The 19,504-nt window shown below is 44.8% G+C and overlaps 1 protein-coding gene across 5 annotated transcripts in view; it reads left to right on the top strand.

Annotated features, from left to right (window-relative positions):
- The window catches only part of LOC126188626 (titin-like), a 471,513-nt gene that overhangs the window by 257,865 nt on the left and 194,144 nt on the right, over positions 1 to 19,504 (top strand). The gene's annotated exons all lie outside the window — the stretch shown is intronic.

The raw sequence follows: 19,504 nt of genomic DNA on the forward strand, positions 1-19,504 counted from the left end.
TGGAAACAGGGAAAGTGATAGTGGAAAAAGCCTTTGCAGGCTGTCGTGGCAGTTTGCTGTTTACCTCAAAAATTTTACTGACAGTCAGAGGGAGAAAAAGTAACAGTGCAACGGAAAAGGTGACGGGACATAAAAAAAAAACAAAAAAAAAAGTTAAAGCTGAGTACGTCGATGGTGTGAAAAGTACAGCAGGAGGCTCAAATGGCTCTGAGCACTATGCGACTTAACTGCTGAGGTCATCAGTCGCCTAGAACTTAGAACTTCTTAAACCTAACTAACCTAAAGACACCACACACATCCATGCCCGAGGTAGGATTCGAACCTGCGACCGTAGCGGTCGCTCGGCTCTAGACTGTAGCGCCTAGAACCGCACGGCCACTCCGGCCGCCTACAGCAGGAGGGACATGATGCTGTACAGAGCGGGATTCAAGTGTAACCTCCAAAGAAGAAAAAACGAAGACCACACAATAAATGTCCCAGTGACGAGACATATAAATATATTACCATTCGACAATCTCTAGATTTCCAAAAGGCTTTTGATCTCATTCCCTACAAGCGGTTTCTAATCAAATTACGTCTATGGAATATCGTCCCAGTTGTGCGACTGAGTTCGTGATTTCCTGTCAGAAAGGTCACAGTTCAAACGAATTGCAGCGAAGTCATCGAGTAAAACAGAAGTAATATCTGGAGTTCCCCAAGAAATGTTAGAGGCCCTCTGCTGTTTCTAATCTATCTAAATGATTTAGGAGACAATATGAGCAGACATCTTAGATTGTGTGGCGATGATGCTGTCATTTACTGTCTTGTAAAGTCTTCAGAAGATTGAAACAGTTGCAAAATAATTTAGACAAGATATCTGTGTGGTGAGAAAAGTGGCAATTGACACTAAATAATGCAATGTGTCAAGCAATCGACATGGGTACTAAAAGGAATTCATCAAATTTCGGTTTCACGATAAATCACACAAATCTAAAAGCTGTCAGTTCAACCAAATATCTAGGACTTACGATTACGAACAGCTTAAGCTGGAAACATCACATAGAAAATGTTGTCTGGCAGACTAAACAAAGACTGTGTTTTACTGGCAGTACACTTTAGAAGCTGCAACAGGTCTACTGAAAAGACTGCCTGCATTAAGTTAGTCCGTCTTCTGCTAAAGTATTACTATGGGGTGTGGCATTCGTACCGTATACGATTGACGGAAGACGTCGAAAAAGTTCAGAGAAGGGCAGCTGGTTATTTATTATGTCGAAAAGGGGGAGAAGTGTCACGGACGTGATAAGCGAGTTGGGGTAGCGATCATTAAAACAAAGTATTTTTCACGAAATTTCTATCTCCGACGTTCTCCTCCGAATGCGAAAATATTTTTTTGACAGCCACCTAGATAAGGAGAAATGATCATTGTAATAAAATATGAAAAATTAGAGCTTACATGGAAAGATTTAAGTATCGGCTTTTTCTGAGCATTGTTCGAGAGTGGAAGGGAGAAACTGATTGAATGCGGTTCGATGAACTCTCTGCCAGGCATTTACGTGTGATTTGCAGAGTAATCGTGTAGACATAGGAAGGAAATTCTGAATAAAAATGGTCTGTTTATGTGGATTTGGTTTTAAAAGGTTCCAGAACAAACGAGTTATCTGTTGCGAAAGACGACTTAGTTTCAAAAGATAGCATACTGTGTCATATTAAACATTAGAGTTGAGGAGGCAACTAGTTTATTCAAACGAAACATAGAGTCATATGCATTACATTGTGAATAAATGGTGTTACAGTGGTATTGCGCAAGAAAATCTATTTCAAACTTCCGTTTAGAAGTGTCGGTCAATGTTCAATTTTTATACTATGCAGGACATTGGCGTTTAGACGTGTTGCATGTTTCCGCTCCCTGTTTCGTACACTGGAACACTGAGGCACTGCCGCCTCAGCCAAGTCTCAGTTGGCTTTGACAGTTGGTACAGTTATGAAGTAAAACAACTCTCGCGGGCATGATCCTAGATGAGTTTCCATTGAAAACTCCGTGTCCGAACAGGCCTTGGAAAGCCCAACGGTACCGACCGGCCGTCGTGTCAACCTCACGGCCCACAGGTATCACTGGATGCGGATACGGAGGGGCATGTGATCAGCACACCGCTCTCCCGGCCGTATGTCAGTTTACGAGACCGGAGCCGCTACTTCTCATTCAAGTAGCTCTTCAGTTTTCCTTAGCAGGGGCTGAGTGCACCCCGCTTGCCAACAGCGTTCGGCAGACCGGATGGTCACCCATCCAAGTGCTAGCCCAGCCCGACAGCGCATAACTTCGGTGATCTGACAGGAACCGGTGTTACCACTGCGGCAAGGCCGTTGGTATTTCCATTGAACGCTACTGCGAATACCGAATAAACTGGCACACACTGTATTCATAATCGGGAGGAACTGGATTCGAATTCGAATCCCTGCCTGATCATCCAGGATTTTTTGTGTTTCTCTAAATCGATTAAAGATAATACCAGGATGAACTCTTTGAAAAAAACACCGCTGATTTGCTTCCCCATTTTTGTCCAATGAGAGTTTCCGTTCCTTGTCTAAGGACCTCTTCGTAGACCAGGTACCAGTTGCAGGTAGCCTATCTAACAGTAATTAGATTTTCAATACATCTCGTATCTGTCGACTGAACTTAAAAATTCAATATGCTGTTATTAAGTAATATAATCTTATGTTAAAAGATTAATACAATAAGAGAAATATTAGACTTATAAACTGTGTGTTTGTTTTGAGGCAACGTAAATGTCAGTTCGCAAATACCCGGATTTTAATCATCCAGTATTTGACAATTTCCAAACAAATTTTACACACAATTTCAAACCTTTACGAAAATTTATCTCCCCGATACTCTCACAAAATGATGAAAGGCAAAATTGTATCTCTTACTTTTAATTTATTACTTCTTTACTACAGACTTTATTCCAAAACACTCTGCAGACATTATGCACATACACCACTGAATGTACCTGTAAAATTACACTACTGGCCATTAAAATTGCTACACCACGAAGATGACGTGCTACAGACACGAAATTTAACCGACAGGAAGAAGATGCCGTGATATGCAAATGATTAGTTTTTCAGAGTATTCACACAAGGCTGGCGCCGGTGGCGACGCCTACAACGTGCTGACATAGGAAAGTTTCCAACCGATTCCTCATACACAAACAGCAGTTGACCGGCGTTGCCTGGTGAAACGTTGTGATGCCTCGTGTAAGGAGGAGAAATGCGTACCATAACGTTTCCGACTTTTATAAAGGTCGGATTGTAGCCTATCGCGATTGCGGTTTATCGTATCGCGACATTGCTGCTCGCGTTGGTCGAGATCCAATGATTGTTAGCAGAATATGGAATCGGGTGATTCAGGAGGGTAATACGGAACGCCGTGCTGCATCCCAACGGCCTCGTATCACTAGCAGTCGATATGACGGGCATCTTATCCGCATGGCTGTAACGGATCGTGCAGCCACGTCTCGATCCCTGAGTCAACAAATGGGGACGTTTGCAAGACAACAGCCATCTATACCAACAGTTCGACGACGTTTGCAGCAGCATGGACTATCAGCTCGGAGACCATAGCTGCGGTTACCCTTGACGCTGCATCACAGACAGGAGCACCTGCTATGGTGTACTCAACGACGAGCTAGGGTGCACGAATGACAAAACATCATTTTTTCGGATGAATCCAGGTTCTGGTTACAACAACATGATGATCACAACCGTGTTTGGCGACATCGTGGTGAACGCACATTGGAAGCGTGTATTCGTCATCGCCATACTGGCGTATCACCCGGCGTTATGGTATGGGGTGCCATTGGCTACACGTTTCGGCCACATCTTGTTGGCATTGACAGCACTTTGAACAGTGGACGTTACATTTCAGATGTGTGTACGACCCGTGGCTCTACCCTTCATTCGATCCCTGCTAACCCTACATTTCAGCAGGATAATTCACGACCGCAGAATCAAAGTACTCTGGTTCATATTGGCACGCAAGGCAAGAAACAGAAGAGGAAAAACAAGGCGTTACTTTAAGTATTTTCGGCAAAATTATAGTTCCGGAACATTTTAATATCATTTTCTCATGTCACTCAGCCATGTGGAAGTCACAATAGATATGATTACGAATACTTCCTTGTACGTCATACGTATATACTCACCATACGCTAATATCACATCTGAAATCCTGCGGCATTTAATGTTTGTCATTGGCTGAAAGAGTGCAAAAAATGCTTTAAAGTGCTTTTCTGGTATCAAATTTTTTACAATTCTGCCACACGGAGAATTTATTGGAAATTTGTGGTAAGGTCTTATGGGACCAAACTGCTGAGGTTATCGGTCCCTAAGCTTACACACTACTTAATCTAACTTAAACTAACTTACGCTAAGGACAACACACACATCCATGTCCGAGCGAGAACTCGAACTCCGGAAGGGGAAGCCGCCCTGACCGTGACAAGGCGCCTCAGACTGCGCGGCTACCCCGCGAGGCAGAATTTATTGTTAGCGTCCAGAAGATACCCCACTATTGCAAGTAACGTGATGAAAGGCATTAGTGATCACCTTCTACGCTATTACCAACATCTATACTCCACAAGCGAAGGTTATACTGTATAAATGAGCCACAATCATCTTTCTCCTTTTCTACCACATTCGCGGACAGCATGCGGAAGGACCTCTGTACCTATATGTAGATCCCAATTTATTCAATTTTAACCTCTTGGCTGTTTAGTGAGATGTGTTGTGGAGGAAGTAGTGTGTTCCTCGCATCGTTTTAAAATGTGGGCTCTCTAAATTTTGTAAATGTGGTCTCTGTGATGTAGAACGTCTCCTTTGCAGCGTGTCGTGCTTAAGTTTGTTGGGAATCTCCCTGACATTCGAAAGCTAACCATACAAATCCATGTCGAATTGTGTAGTTCTTCTTTGAATCTCTTATGTCTTTCGTTAAACTAATTTCAAAAAATGGTTCAAATGGCTCTGAGCACTATGGGACTTAACATCTGAGGTCATCAGTCCCCTAGAACTTAGAACTACTTAAACCTACCTAACCTAAAGACATCACACACATCCATGCCCGAGGCAGGATTCGAACCTGCGATCGTAGCCGGCGTTAACCTAATTTGGTAAGGGCCCCAGACCGCGTTCTATGGGAGACCGCTTTTATGCATGATTTATAGTACAGTACCTTAGGATTTTTTCTAATAAATGTGTGCCTACCATTTACCTTTCCCACGGTTAGGTTTATGTCGTCCTTACGGCTTAAAAGTTCCAGCCGCGCATTTCTAGACATTGAAGGCTGTGACTGATGAAAGCGACCAGTCGTCGATTGCGTGAATATCTGTGTCTTTTTCGTCTTTTTTTATATTTAGGGTCAGTTGCCGATCTTAACATTAAATATCGGATATCTGCAAGTCTCTCTTCAGTTCAGCGCCCTTGGGTTACGTCTAGATGTTGCTGAAGATGTTTTCTCTGTATACTAAATAGGTACCACAATAATGTAATTCTTCTTTGTAAGGAAAGGAGTCGTTGCCTTCGACAGTTTTAATATGAAATCATGGCTGTTGAAAAAGACGGTAATCACAACTTTTTCAAACTGTTATCGCCCCTGACACCATGCCAGAATTATGTTAACGAGGTCAGTCGGAACGTAATATTACGGTGCAGAAGCAAACGCTGCTCGGTGGTGGTTGGTCTGTGCTCCTGTACCGTACGCCGTGGAGCGTCGGGACACGGCAGTATGCGGCGACGCCTCTCGGTTACGTAAGCCGCCAGGAACGTCAAGACCTCTGAAACACAAGCCAGGTCTCCGACAAACAGTCCACATAAACAATGGCATAGCGCTTTAAAAAGGAACGTTAAATGTCTTCCTCTACAGAAATAGTACCTGCCTGTCAGCGTCGTGTTATATATGTACTTTACTGAAGTATTCAAAGGCATCGCCCGTAACGAAATAAATCGAAGGCGCTTATTTAAACAACATAATGAAGGTCAAGTTTTAAATGGGGGTGTCCTTTCAGCGAAAGTATTCAGAAACTTTCGGTACTAACCTTTAAGCGGTAAAATGAACACGCTAATCTTTTATACGAATAACGCAATATCAAGAATAAAGTTTAAGAAGTATTATTAAATGAGACGTATAGTGTTATTTTGTCTTAAAATTACGATTTTGACCTTTTCCTTTGTGTCATCAATTCAGCGTTGTCACGTTACAATAATCTGGAGGCTAATGATTGTGACAAAATGCCTGATTAATGGAGCCTTTTTTCCTTCATCGAGCTAGGTAGCGCAAATTTTGAACAAATGGTGTTGTCTTTTGCACCCATAAATTAAAGTATAAATGGAGCCTTTTTTCCTTCATCGAGCTAGGTAGCGCAAATTTTGAACAAATGGTGTTGTCTTTTGCACCCATAAATTAAAGTATAAAGCCGCTTGAAGTAGAGAAGTTTCCAGTTTATACGCCTTGGCGATAATTTTTGTAAACAAGATTGTTTAGTTTTTCGTTCTCCGTTATTTATAACGTTATAATTATTTCCAAACAGACTCCAAAAAATTTGATTGAAATAGCTAAATAAAGTGATTAATATTGAAACAAATATCGCTTACCTCCACAACGTTCTCAATTTTACACTACTGAATATATGACAAAGTGCATATCAGAGCAATAATATACCATTGTCTTAGTACTAGATGTTCAATAAAAAAATTGCTGTTACTGTTTACTTAGATAAAGCGATAACGCAAAAATAAATCGACAGAGTTCTTCTTCACAGCGAAATGTAATTTCAGTAAGCGACTGTCTAAATATCAAGAACTTGGAAGAAAATTCATTTCTACTTGATTACTTACGAAGGAATCGATTTTATCTCTTCTTGATCAGCTGATTTTCAAGGGGAGAGATATTGACCCGTCACCCTCGATAAGACACCATGTAATATGCGTCTTGGTTTTTCAGGGGAGTACACTGGGCTGACAAAAGTCGTGGTTCAAATGGCTCTGAGCACTATGGGACTTAACTTCTGAGGTCATCAGTCCCCTATAACTTAGAACTACCTAAACGTAACTAACCTAAGGACATCACACACATCCACCGTGGCGGTCGCGTGGTTCCAGACTAAAGCGCCTAGAACTGCTCAGCCACATCGGCCGGTGACAAAAGTCGTGGTGTAGCCATATGTATATATACAGATAGCGGTTGTATCGTGCACACGAGCTATTAAAGGGCAGTGCATTGGCGGGGCTGTCATTTAAGCTCAGGTAATCCATGTGAAAAGGCTTCCGATGTGATTGTGGTCGCCCGACGGGAATCAACAGACTTTGTACGCGGAATGATAGTTGGAGCTAGACGCATAGGACGTTCTATTTCGGAAGTCGCTATTGAATTCAATTTTCCGAGATACACAGTGTCAGGAGTCTGCAGAAAATACCAAATTTCACCACGATCAATGCAGAGGCCAACTGCCTTTACTTAAAGACCGAGGGCAGCTTAGAGTTGCCAGTGCTAACAGACAGGCAGTACTGCGTGAAAAAACAGCAGAAATCAATGTGGGACGTCCGACGAACGTATCCGTTAGGACAATGCGGCGAAATTCGGCGTTAATGGGCTATGCCGGCCGAAGTGGCCGTGCGGTTAAAGGCGCTGCAGTCTGGAACCGCAAGACCGCTACGGTCGCAGGTTCGAATCCTGCCTCGGGCATGGATGTTTGTGATGTCCTTAGGTTAGTTAGGTTTAACTAGTTCTAAGTTCTAGGGGACTAATGACCTCAGAAGTTGAGTCCCATAGTGCTCAGAGCCATTTGAACCATTTTTTGGGCTATGGCGGCAGATGACCGACGCGGGTGCCTTTGCTAACTACACGACATCGCTTGCAGCGCCTCTTCTGGGCTCATGACCACACCGGTTGGACCCTGCCGCGCGGGCTTAGCCAAGCGGTCAGTCGGCACGGTAGCTCAGTGTGTTCGGTCAGAGTTAATGGATCAACGACGAACTGAAACGGGTGTCTTGCGACGTCCGCCTCGAGCAGATACAAAGAACGAAGACGAACAAAATGAGATTAAAAGAAAAAAAACAGTCTAAGGCGCTGTAGTCATGGACTGTGCAGCTGGTCCCGGCGGTGGTTCGAGTCCTCCCTCTGGCATGGGTGTGTGTGTTTGTCCTTAGGATAATTTAGGTTAAGTTGTGTGTAAGCTTAGGGACTGATGACCTGAGCAGTTAAGTCCCATAAGATTTTACACACATTTGAACACTTTTTCTTTTTCGCAATTATGGGAGGTTATAGAGGAAGCATGGCTCAACATTTCTTCAGGGGACTTCCAACGACTTTTCGAGCCCATGACACGTCGAGTTGTTGCGCTACGGTGGGCAAAGAGAAGTCCCACACAATATTAGTAGTATCCCATGACTTTTGTCACCTCAGGGAAGATATGTGTATTCAATTAGTAGGCAGAGCCATATCCTCCGTGTGTTTAACGAAAGCACTGGAATTTGGAGATCGGTGAGAGAGACTATCGGTGTACTGGACGCAGGCGAAGGTGTGTTGGAGCGACGAGCAGGTCTCGGCGAGTCGCCTCCGGGCCGCAAGCAGCTGGGTATATCTGGCGAGGGCGGCGGCAGCCACGGCTATACTTAGCCCCCGCGAAGGGCTCGCGCTTCTTCAGTACACACGCACGCACCACGTGCGTGCGCCCTGCTGACACGCATTCACTCAGATTAGTCGACTGTTACTTGCTCATAAAGAAAATGAGCTGTGCGTCCGGGCAGAGGGGTGAAGTGCTCGCACTCCGCAGCATAGTTCAACTGAATGAAAATAACATATAACCCTGACTCAGTCAAACAGTTTACTTCATTTATTATGCGTTTCGGAGTTTCAACGATCATCATGAAGTGGGTGTCATCTTTTAAATAGCTTTATTTCAATGCTAAGCATTAGCAACTCAGTAGCATGTGAAGTTGCCATGAGTCTCATGGCCACCTTGCAAGCTGCTACAAGATATTGCCAACGTTTGCCACTAAAAACAGCTATGTAAAATACGCCTGTCATATGATGATGATTGTTAAACTGTCGAAGCACGTAGTTTATCCAGTACTAGACGATTTTGGATTTTAATAAACAATCCTAATCATCATAACACTGTCCAAAAAGAGTAAATTGCTAACTGTTTAGCAGACAGCAACATTTATTCAAGTAGCAAGTAATATGTTACATAGCTATTGTCAACGTCAAATGTACTTCGTACTCTAGTGCCGTAGAGCTATATCTGAATATCAAAGACATTAACGCAATGCGTCCGCAGTGCCAGGGAGATCCTAATTTGTTACTTTATTTATTTAAATTTATTTATTTATTTCTTTGTGCATTCAAACCTATTACACTGGGGTTCTGAAGCCTCTCCTACATATTTCCAAACTTTTATACAGACAAACCTTTTCGCATTATAATTCAATTTTATATTGATAATTGCATTTATGTCATAAATAATAACAATAATAACTGAGAAACGATTATTTAGAGCAGCTTTTGGTACGCCTAATCTACAGTGCATCCGTAAATAGAACGTCGAGAAACAGTATACGACGCTTTATACGTCTCAATTTCACAAAATTCGTAATAGCACCTGGGCGTAATAAATAAAACATGTACTTTCGGAGTAACCGATCATAAAGGTAATTGAATTTTGATTTGTCAGCAAACGTAACTCATTATGTCATTTTTACTGAGAAAACTTTGTGTGAAACTAAGGTTGCGTTTGGCTTACGTCAGAGAATTTTAATACGAGCTTTCGTATCTGCAGATGATCATCACCTGGCAGAAATACTGGCGGCTGAACCACAGCATCAGTAAATGCAGTTCGATGACGGTAAATGAACTGAAGGACCCGGTAGTGACTTATATGAACATCGCCGAGCAACCATTCACAGCCATCAAATAGTATGGCACATGAATTCGAACCGAACTGAGAAGCAACGACAACGCAAATATTTACGCAAGGAATGCAGATGCTAACTTGAGATTCATCAGACGATTACTAAAGAAATATAATTCAGTGTTTACAATGCCAACTTAAACATTGTTCTTTTGTCTGAGACCATGGCAAGTTGAATTAATTTATGAGACCGGACAACTGCAGGGAAGAGCTGCAGGATCGCCCCATATTTGTCTAGTCAACAGGAAAATATCAGAACATACCCAGGGACGCTGACGCTGCAAGGGAAAATTATGTTTCGCGAAAACATTTGTAGCCTCGAAAGAGATCGTTGTGAAAAGAGCCAAAAAATATATTACTTGATTCGACGCACAACTTGCGTAATGACTTTATCCTCAAAATTCGAGAAACTCGGAACCGTATGGAGGCAAACTGACAGTCGTCAATGATTCCAGTAAACTACATAAATCACCGCTGCACAACTGTATATACAGAAGTATGTAAACAGAGTAATGTTACTAAAACCAGTGGGGCAAATACGTTGTCGGAATTTTAAGACCAACACTTCTCATTATGGGTGATGCTTTACTGTAAGTTGAGAGTTCCTGTCATTATTTTGCGTAGACCAAATCCCGTCGTTCATTGCCATTTTGCTAATGGTGTCAGCTAGAATATTCACGATCTTTTTGGAAGAAAACCGTGAAAGAATTCCAGGAATAAGAAACATAACGGTATTTGCGCTGTTACTGTAAGATTCGTGAGGCCATTAAATCCTATATAGCTCCCAGTGCGACATGTTTGACCCATGACACGGACCCTCTAGCGACATCTGAGTTTCAAATCTACTCATCCGTCCTGTGATGTACTTCCTCAGCTGCTGGTCATTACTACATGCACTGATGTGTTATGCATCACAATATATTTCTCTGGATTAAATTTGATATATTTGATGAAGTAAACACTTACTCGTATATTACGCTGCAGCACTTAAAACGTAGTATTCCTGTTCATTTAGAACCATAATTTGGATTCTGCTGCAAAAGACCTTCCTCCCAAACGTCTTTCTTTAGCTGACCGCGTTTTTAGGAGCAAATACGCGTTTTTCTGAGATGTGGTAATTTCGCTTGAAATTGAAAAGTATTTATGAATCTTCCTACACTTACGTGATAGACACAACAAGCGGGATAGAAAGAAAGGGCACACGTTTAGAAATCGATATTTCAGTCTAAGAGATGCGTCACTCTGTTTCAACTATGCACATTGGAACAAGCTGCATGGCTCATGAAACATTATTGATGAAGTACCACATTACAATAGGATTCCGAACATATCTCTCCAGCACAAGTACCGTTCATATACACTCCTGGAAATGGAAAAAAGAACACATTGACACCGGTGTGTCAGACCCACCATACTTGCTCCGGACACTGCGAGAGGGCTGTACAAGCAATGATCACACGCACGGCACGGCGGACACACCAGGAACCGCGGTGTTGGCCGTCGAATGGCGCTAGCTGCGCAGCATTTGTGCACCGCCGCCGTCAGTGTCAGCCAGTTTGCCGTGGCATACGGAGCTCCATCGCAGTCTTTAACACTGGTAGCATGCCGCGACAGCGTGGACGTGAACCGTATGTGCAGTTGACGGACTTTGAGCGAGGGCGTATAGTGGGCATGCAGGATGCCGGGTGGACGTACCGCCGAATTGCTCAACACGTGGGGCGTGAGGTCTCCACAGTACATCGATGTTGTCGCCAGTGGTCGGCGGAAGGTGCAAGTGCCAGTCGACCTGGGACCGGACCGCAGCGACGCACGGATGCACGCCAAGACCGTAGGATCCTACGCATTGCCGTAGGGGACCGCACCGCCACTTCCCAGCAAATTAGGGACACTGTTGCTCCTGGGGTATCGGCGAGGACCATTCGCAACCGTCTCCATGAAGCTGGGCTACGGTCCCGCACACCGTTAGGCCGTCTTCCGCTCACGCCCCAACATCGTGCAGCCAGCCTCCAGTGGTGTCGCGACAGGCGTGAATGGAGGGACGAATGGAGACGTGTCGTCTTCAGTGATGAGAGTCGCTTCTGCCTTGGTGCCAATGATGGTCGTATGCGTGTTTGGCGCCGTGCAGGTGAGCGCCACAATCAGGACTGCATACGACCGAGGCACACAGGGCCAACACCCGGCATCATGGTGTGGGGAGCGATCTCCTACACTGGCCGTACACCACTGGTGATCGTCGAGGGGACACTGAATAGTGCACGGTACATCCAAACCGTCATCGAACCCATCGTTCTACCATTCCTAGACTGGCAAGGGAACTTGCTGTTCGAACAGGACAATGCACGTCCGCATGTATCCCGTGCCACCCAACGTGCTCTAGAAGGTGTAAGTCAAGTACCCTGGCCAGCAAGATCTCCGGATCTGTCCCCCATTGAGCATGTTTGGGACTGGATGAAGCGTCGTCTCACGCGGTCTGCACGTCCAGCACGAACGCTGGTCCAACTGAGGCGCCAGGTGGAAATGGCATGGCAAGCCGTTCCACAGGACTACATCCAGCATCTCTACGATCGTCTCCATGGGAGAATAGCAGCCTGCATTGCTGCGAAAGGTGGATATACACTGTACTAGTGCCGACATTGTGCATGCTCTGTTGCCTGTGTCTATGTGCCTGTGGTTCTGTCAGTGTGATCATGTGATGTATCTAACCCCAGGAATGTGTCAATAAAGTTTCCCCTTCCTGGGACAATGAATTCACGGTGTTCTTATTTCAATTTCCAGGAGTGTAGTTCATGTTAAAGGGACAACACATCAGCAAATATTCAAATCAGCAACCTTTCTTTGAAATGCGTCTATAGAGATAATAGCAAGGGGAAGTTATACAGCAAGTTCATAGTTTAACATTATGTAGACGCCACAGACGCTGCGAACGAAGAAGTGGCTGATTTCCATAAGTGGATCAGGAAGCAGCTGTAAACTGTTGGGCAACCATCCTGTGTGTCAGCTGCAGTGATATATGCAAGCTACGAGAATTTTAACTAGAATGACTTGATAGGGATTTGAAAGCCTCTCTTGTCGGAACCTCTCCAGAGTCATTATAATTGCACACTTAGCTCTGCGGAATAACCTGGTATATTTCTACTCTCATTTCTACCTGCATTTCCGTATGCAGACTCTAGAGAACCACATCTACAACATTTAGATACAAAACTTCTGTGTGCTGTCGCACAATATTTATTTTATTTTGTTATAGGAGAAAATGACGTTGTATTCACCCTTCATATGTAAATTTATTAGGTGAATGAAACTGAAGTACGTCGGTCTTGCGATTATTACACTCGGCGCTAACATAAAACTGTATGTAGCATCGGGTAATGTACCATACTGACACTGACATGTTGCCGCAAAAGCATCACTTGAAACACGTACGGTACTGGAAAGGACACTCTGTGGTACCAACATAGTTACGCTGTCTTTTCAATATACAAGACACAAGATATCCGAATACGCAGCTTAAACAGACATATTCTAGCGTAAATATCCGCGCAGGGCTCTACTCAAAGCAAAATGGCATCATATTATTAACTGTATCTGGAAGTGAAAGAATACTTTCATGGCCATGGACTGCTCCTATACAGAGAGTATTAATGTGCAAATAAGGACCAAACATCTTGATTTGATGTAAAAATTGCTGGAAACTTTATCTGTCGTAAAATATCAAGGAATAACAATCCAGAGCGACTTTAATTGGCGTGACCACATGAAACGAACAGTAGAAAAAGCAGATGCCAGGCAGATTCATAAGAAGAAACTTAAGGGAATGAAACTCATCCACGAAATAAGTGGCTTACAAGTCGCTTGTTCGACCAATTGTTGAGTGTTGTTCATGAAAATAGGAGCCTTACCAGACAAGACAGATAGAGCAGATAGACAAGATCCAACGAGGAGCGGCGCGTTTCGTCACCGGCTCGTTCGGTAGGCCCCAAAGCGTTTCAGAGACGCTCTACAAGCTCCAGTGGCAGAAGCTGCAAGAGTGTCGTTGTGAATCACGGAGAAGTTTACTATTGAAATTTCGGGGGAGTACTTCCCGGGAAGAGTCGGACAACATATTACTTCCTCGCACATACATCTCGCGAAATGACCACGACGAGAAAATTCTAGAAATTGGAGCTAACACAGAGGCTTAGCAACGATCATTCTGCCCGCGTGCCATTCGTGAGTGGAACAAGCAAGGGGGGATCAATTAGTGGTACCAGAAATACCCTGCGTCACACAGCTTTAAGTGGCTTGAGGAGTATTGACGTAGACGTAGATGTAGATTTTTGTTTTCTATTGACGACTGAATCGTCCCAGATAAACCCCCTTGTAATACACTAAACAAATAATAGTGATTCCACCCTTCCATTGTTAAATTTCTGAAAACAGCCTCCAGTACTTCCACTGTTACCGCTACTTAACACGTCGGTGAACATTTATTTACCTCCTGGTATCTTCCTCATTTATCCTCCTCCGTAGCTGAGTAGTTAGGGTGGCTGATTGGCATGCGGGAGACCCGGGTTCAATTCCTGGCAGTGCCAGGACTGGTGAGAGGACTAGAATGATGTCCTTCATGCCAGCTGAGGTGCTCCTTGAACGAGAAAAAGCGACAGTGACACCAAGTTTTGCAAATCCGATAGCGACCGGAAAAGCGTTTGCTGCCCTCATGACTGTCCATACCGCAGTCACATGTTACCACTGGCTGAGGATGATACGGCGGTCGATCGAAACCCATTGACCCGTGCATTGTCAGAACGACTGTGCTCTCCTCTCCCATGTTCTTTATTTTTATAGCATTATGCAGTACTATATAACTGAAGTATTTTTCGTGTCATTTTTATGCTACAGCATCTAATAAAAGGCCAACTATCTGTTACATTCTAGTCTGTGTTCCATCGTGTGAGAGCTATTCAGGAAAGCGTTAATGTCATCATACTTCGTCTTAAGTGACTGTGAGTAACAAAGACATGTAATAACTTACGGAGGGGAAAATCGGTGCAGAAAACCACTTTAAATATGTATGAAATATGCAGCCCTACCAGATAGGCATTTATTAACCAGAGGCCTACGCACGACATATCCCCTTCATACCCAAAACGCATTTTCTTGAGTGAAGCGCTGTTTGGTTGATATCGCTCAACATGGCCCTCTTATGTAAGTCTTAGTAGCTGCGGCACTATTTTGAACGAAGGTTTGTTACGTATTAATAAACAAAAATTAATTTAGTGTTAAAAAATCAGTTTCATCAAATGGAATTCAGAATAACCTCTCAACACTTGCAGCAAATATTCTCCCTGCGTTTTCTTCTTTTTTAATCTTATTTTACAAGCGTCGAACAGCATTCTTCATCCAGTTCAGCAATCAAGAAGCAGAGAGTTCCCTATGATAAAATATAATTAAAACTTCGTCCGAAAAGGCCTCGGAAAGCCCAACGGTTCCGACCTACATCCGTGTCATCCTCAAACGACAGGCGTCACTGAATGCGAATATGGCGGGGTGGTAGGGGGGGGGGGGGTATGTGGTCAGCACACCCACTCTCCCGCCCATTGTCAGTTTTCGTGACAGGAACCGCTACTTCCCCATCAAGCAGCCCCTCAATTAGCCTCACAAGGGCTGAGAGCACCCGGCTTGCCAACATGCTCGGTAGACCAAGAAGGTCACCCATCCAAGTGCTAGCCTAGTCCGACAACGCTTAATTTCCGTGATCTGACGGGAACCTTTGTTACCACTGCGACAAGGCCGTTAGCGATAAAATAATAGGGGCAGTCAAATGAAAACGAAACAAATAGAAAAAGAAAGTAAACTTTTAATTATTTCGAAAATTGCCATAATTGTTACCACATTTACTCCACTGTGAGACAAGATGGTCATTGTCTTAGTGGAAAAATGTTTGCGGTTGCCGACGGAACGACGGCTGTGTCCAGGCGTGCACCTCTTCGCCCAAAGGAATTCGACGACCTCGAATGTCTTTTTCAGAGCTCCAAAAATAAGGAAATTGCAAGGGAAGTGTCCGGGACTGTGTGGAGGATGGGTAAGGACTTCCCAGCGAAATTTCTGCAGCCTAGTCGAAACAACCTTAGTAACATATGGTCGGGCATTATCCTCCAACAGAATGATGCCGTCGTCAGCTTTCCTGGGCGTGCGGTCTTGTTGGCGCGCTTCAGTTTTTTGCAGAATGTTCACCTACCACTGTGCGTCGTGTCATCAAGTCCCACAAAGTCAATGAACAACGGGCCCTCGCAGCCAAAGAAAGATGTCATTTAAATCTTTCCCTGAGATGGCGTGCACGAATTAAGATTTTTTAGGTGGGGGTGAATCCATGTGTTTTCATTACTGGGTCTGACACTGGATCCCCGACTAAATGATAACACCATGTTACACCCCCCGCGACGATATGGGACAGGAAACAATATTCTTCATCGTGAAACCGTTCCACGTACTACAGTGAGACCTACATTCTAGAATGACATTTCCACTCTTCAGCGGAATGTGTCCTCATATGAAACTTCCTGGCAGATTAAAACTGTGTGCCGGACAGAGACTCGAACTCGGGACCTTTGCCTCTCGCGGATAAGCTCAGTTTTTTTATTTATTTATTTTTTTTATTAGAGAGGGCAGCTAACCCTCTGACCGAACACGCTGAGCTACCGTGCCGGCGACCACCTGAGCTACCCAAGCACGACTCACGCCCCGTTCTCACAGCTTTACTTGCGACATATCATATCAGCGCACACTCCGCTGCAGAGTGAAAATCTCATTCTGAAAACATCCCCCAGGCTGTGGCTAAGTCATGTCTCCGCAATATCCTTTCTTCCAGGAGTGCTAGTTCTGCCAGATTCTCAGGAAAACTTCTGTGAAGTTTGGAAAGTAGGAGACGAGGTACTGGCGGAAGTAAAGTTGTGAGGACGGGGTGTGAGCCTTGCTTGGGTAGCTCAGTTGGTAGAGCACTTGCCCGGGAAAGGCAAAGGTCCCGAGTTCAGGTCTCGGTCTGGCACACAGTTTTAAACTGCCAGTAAGTTTCAGGCCTATATTCCGTTCAATTTCTGCGCTTCCCCGTCAGTCTATGGGGAGCCACCTGCGCACAAATTTTCCGGAACTTCTGTCATGATAGCGTGAATGGTACTGTGACCGACGACCAACATGAGCCGTAAGTCTTCCATCGTCTGCCGTCTGTTATTTCTGACGGCAGCAACCAACGTATCAATGACAGAAGGAGTAACGATACAATGAGTTTGTCCCGGCCCACTGCTGCCTTTCCATGACGCCGGACCGCTTCGAAATCCTTTATTCCACGCGTACACGCCAACACAGCAGACATGCGGACATAAATTATACTCCCTGCCATTTCTTACGCACTACCCCTGACTGTTCTTCTCTCCCGGCCTTCATAGCGAAGTCGGAAGGGCACAGGGCTCGCTGGCCTGATTTCGAGCACGTGCAGCAGACAAGTGACACAGTTGTAAAGTTCACGCTGCTGCAACGTGTTTCCCAATAGAGGGCACTACTGTACACATATCTACCTGAGTATTAACGTCCACGCCACGTTCGTTATATAGTCTGTCTCGATTTCATTTGACTGACCCTTATACAGGGTGGAGAAAAATTGTGTCACAAAATTTTAACCCTGGATAGCTGATGCCAGTAGGAACCAAAATTTGTGTCGGTGGACAAAACACAATTTTTAAACTACGGAAACTTGGCGCCACGCACTTTAATTACCCGCAGGATTGCCCTGTTGCCGGATGCTCTGGACAACTCATAACTGCGAATACTTTGCCTGTCGGATATCGCGATGTATCCAAGGCGGCCCGCACGCTCGTTGGTAGCGCGCAGCTTTCGACTCTGTGGGCCTCGGGGCGAATCCGCCGCGGTGCCGACACAACCATTGTAGTTGCATGACAAGACGTACGGGGAACAAAACCATCAACAAGTGCTAGTTCGCGTACAGAAAGTCTTTTACAAATTGTGTTCGCCCTAAAAAGGGTCTTTTTTGTAGCTAGGACATTGTTTGCTTAAAGCAGATGCTCGAACTGGCGACCCTCTGACGGGACACAAGCTTGGTAACGTCGAACGGTGTTTTGCCGAACTCTTTCAAAGATTGCTGGCCTTGCCCTGATGTGACTGGCGGCATGTTGAATGCGATCCATAAATTCCTCTTCGATTCTAGGTGGTTCGCGCCCAGTTGGGTGAACTAGAACCTTGAACAATCCCCACAGGAAAGAGTCCGGTGGAGTGAGGTCTGGTGATCGCGGATGACATGTCCTACGAGCATCTCTGCCAATTACCCGGCCATCGAAAATTTCATTTAAATATCCGCGCACAGCACGACTGTTGTGTGGGAGCGCCCCATCACGCTGCAACAACATGCGTAGCCGTATGCCCAGGGGAACATATTCCAGAAGGCCGGGTAGAGTTTCTCGCAAAAAGTGAAGGTAATTTGCCCCGGTAAGTCGGTACACGGACCGGCCCACTCAGATGGTCACCCACAATGCCTGCCCAAATGTTGGGCGAAAATCGTTCCTGGTGTCCGTGGACGTACGTAACGTGAGGATTTCCCCTTGCCCAACAATGAACGTTTCGAGTTTTGTAAAGGCCATCCCGATGGAAGGTGCACTCGTCGGTAAATAACACAACGGTGGGGAAGTTGGCATTTCGTGCAACACGTCGCAGAAACCACCGGCAAATCCCTAGCCTGTGTTCATAGTCCGCCACAGGAGTTAGATGTAGGACAGGGTGGAAACTAAATGGATAGTGGCCGTCATCCCTCAAAACGTCCCAAACTAATCGATGAGTGACCCTCATGTCGTGTCCAACCGCTCGAGTACTTATCGTAGGTGCTTCCTCGAAGCGCTCGAGAACAGTCTCTTCAAATACAGCATCCCGTCGTGTTCGAGGTCTTCCAGCATCACTGTGATATCCCGTTAATCAGCCTAGTTCACCAAGTCGCCGGTGAATTGCTATAAACGTTTGCGGATGTGGGTGGCGTCTTGCTGGGTACCGTTCCTCATACAACCGTCGAGCTTCATGCACATTATCATCGGCTAGTTCATAATTAAAAACCATATCTCGTTGTTCTTCAAACGAATACTGTGCCACCATGCTTACTGTATGACTAAATCGCAGGTGACGTGTGTGTGCTCCGAAGCGAAGCTTACGTGTGAATGCCTCTGACGTGAGGTGGAGACAAACAGCAAGACGTATTCGACACGTGTGCGTATCACGTTGGCACAGTGACGGGGCGAGGGACGTTTGTATGTGTGAACGGACAAACATAGGACTGCCCGTCAACCGATGAAAGTCAACAGGGCAATTCCACGCCCAATCGGAGCGCGTGGCGCCAAGTTTCCGTAGTTTAAAAATGGTGCGTTGTCGACATAACACAACATCTGTAATTTTGGTTCCCACTGGCATCAGGTATCCAGGGTGACACAATTTTTCTCCACCCTTATATTTCGATATGATGAAAACCTGATGTCCCCAGGAGGTGTTTTATTATTTAGGGTGTTTTCTCGTGAATGCAAACATGTCAAGGA

The sequence above is a fragment of the Schistocerca cancellata genome, chromosome 1, assembly GCF_023864275.1.
Source record: "Schistocerca cancellata isolate TAMUIC-IGC-003103 chromosome 1, iqSchCanc2.1, whole genome shotgun sequence".
Lineage (NCBI taxonomy): Eukaryota > Metazoa > Arthropoda > Insecta > Orthoptera > Acrididae > Schistocerca > Schistocerca cancellata.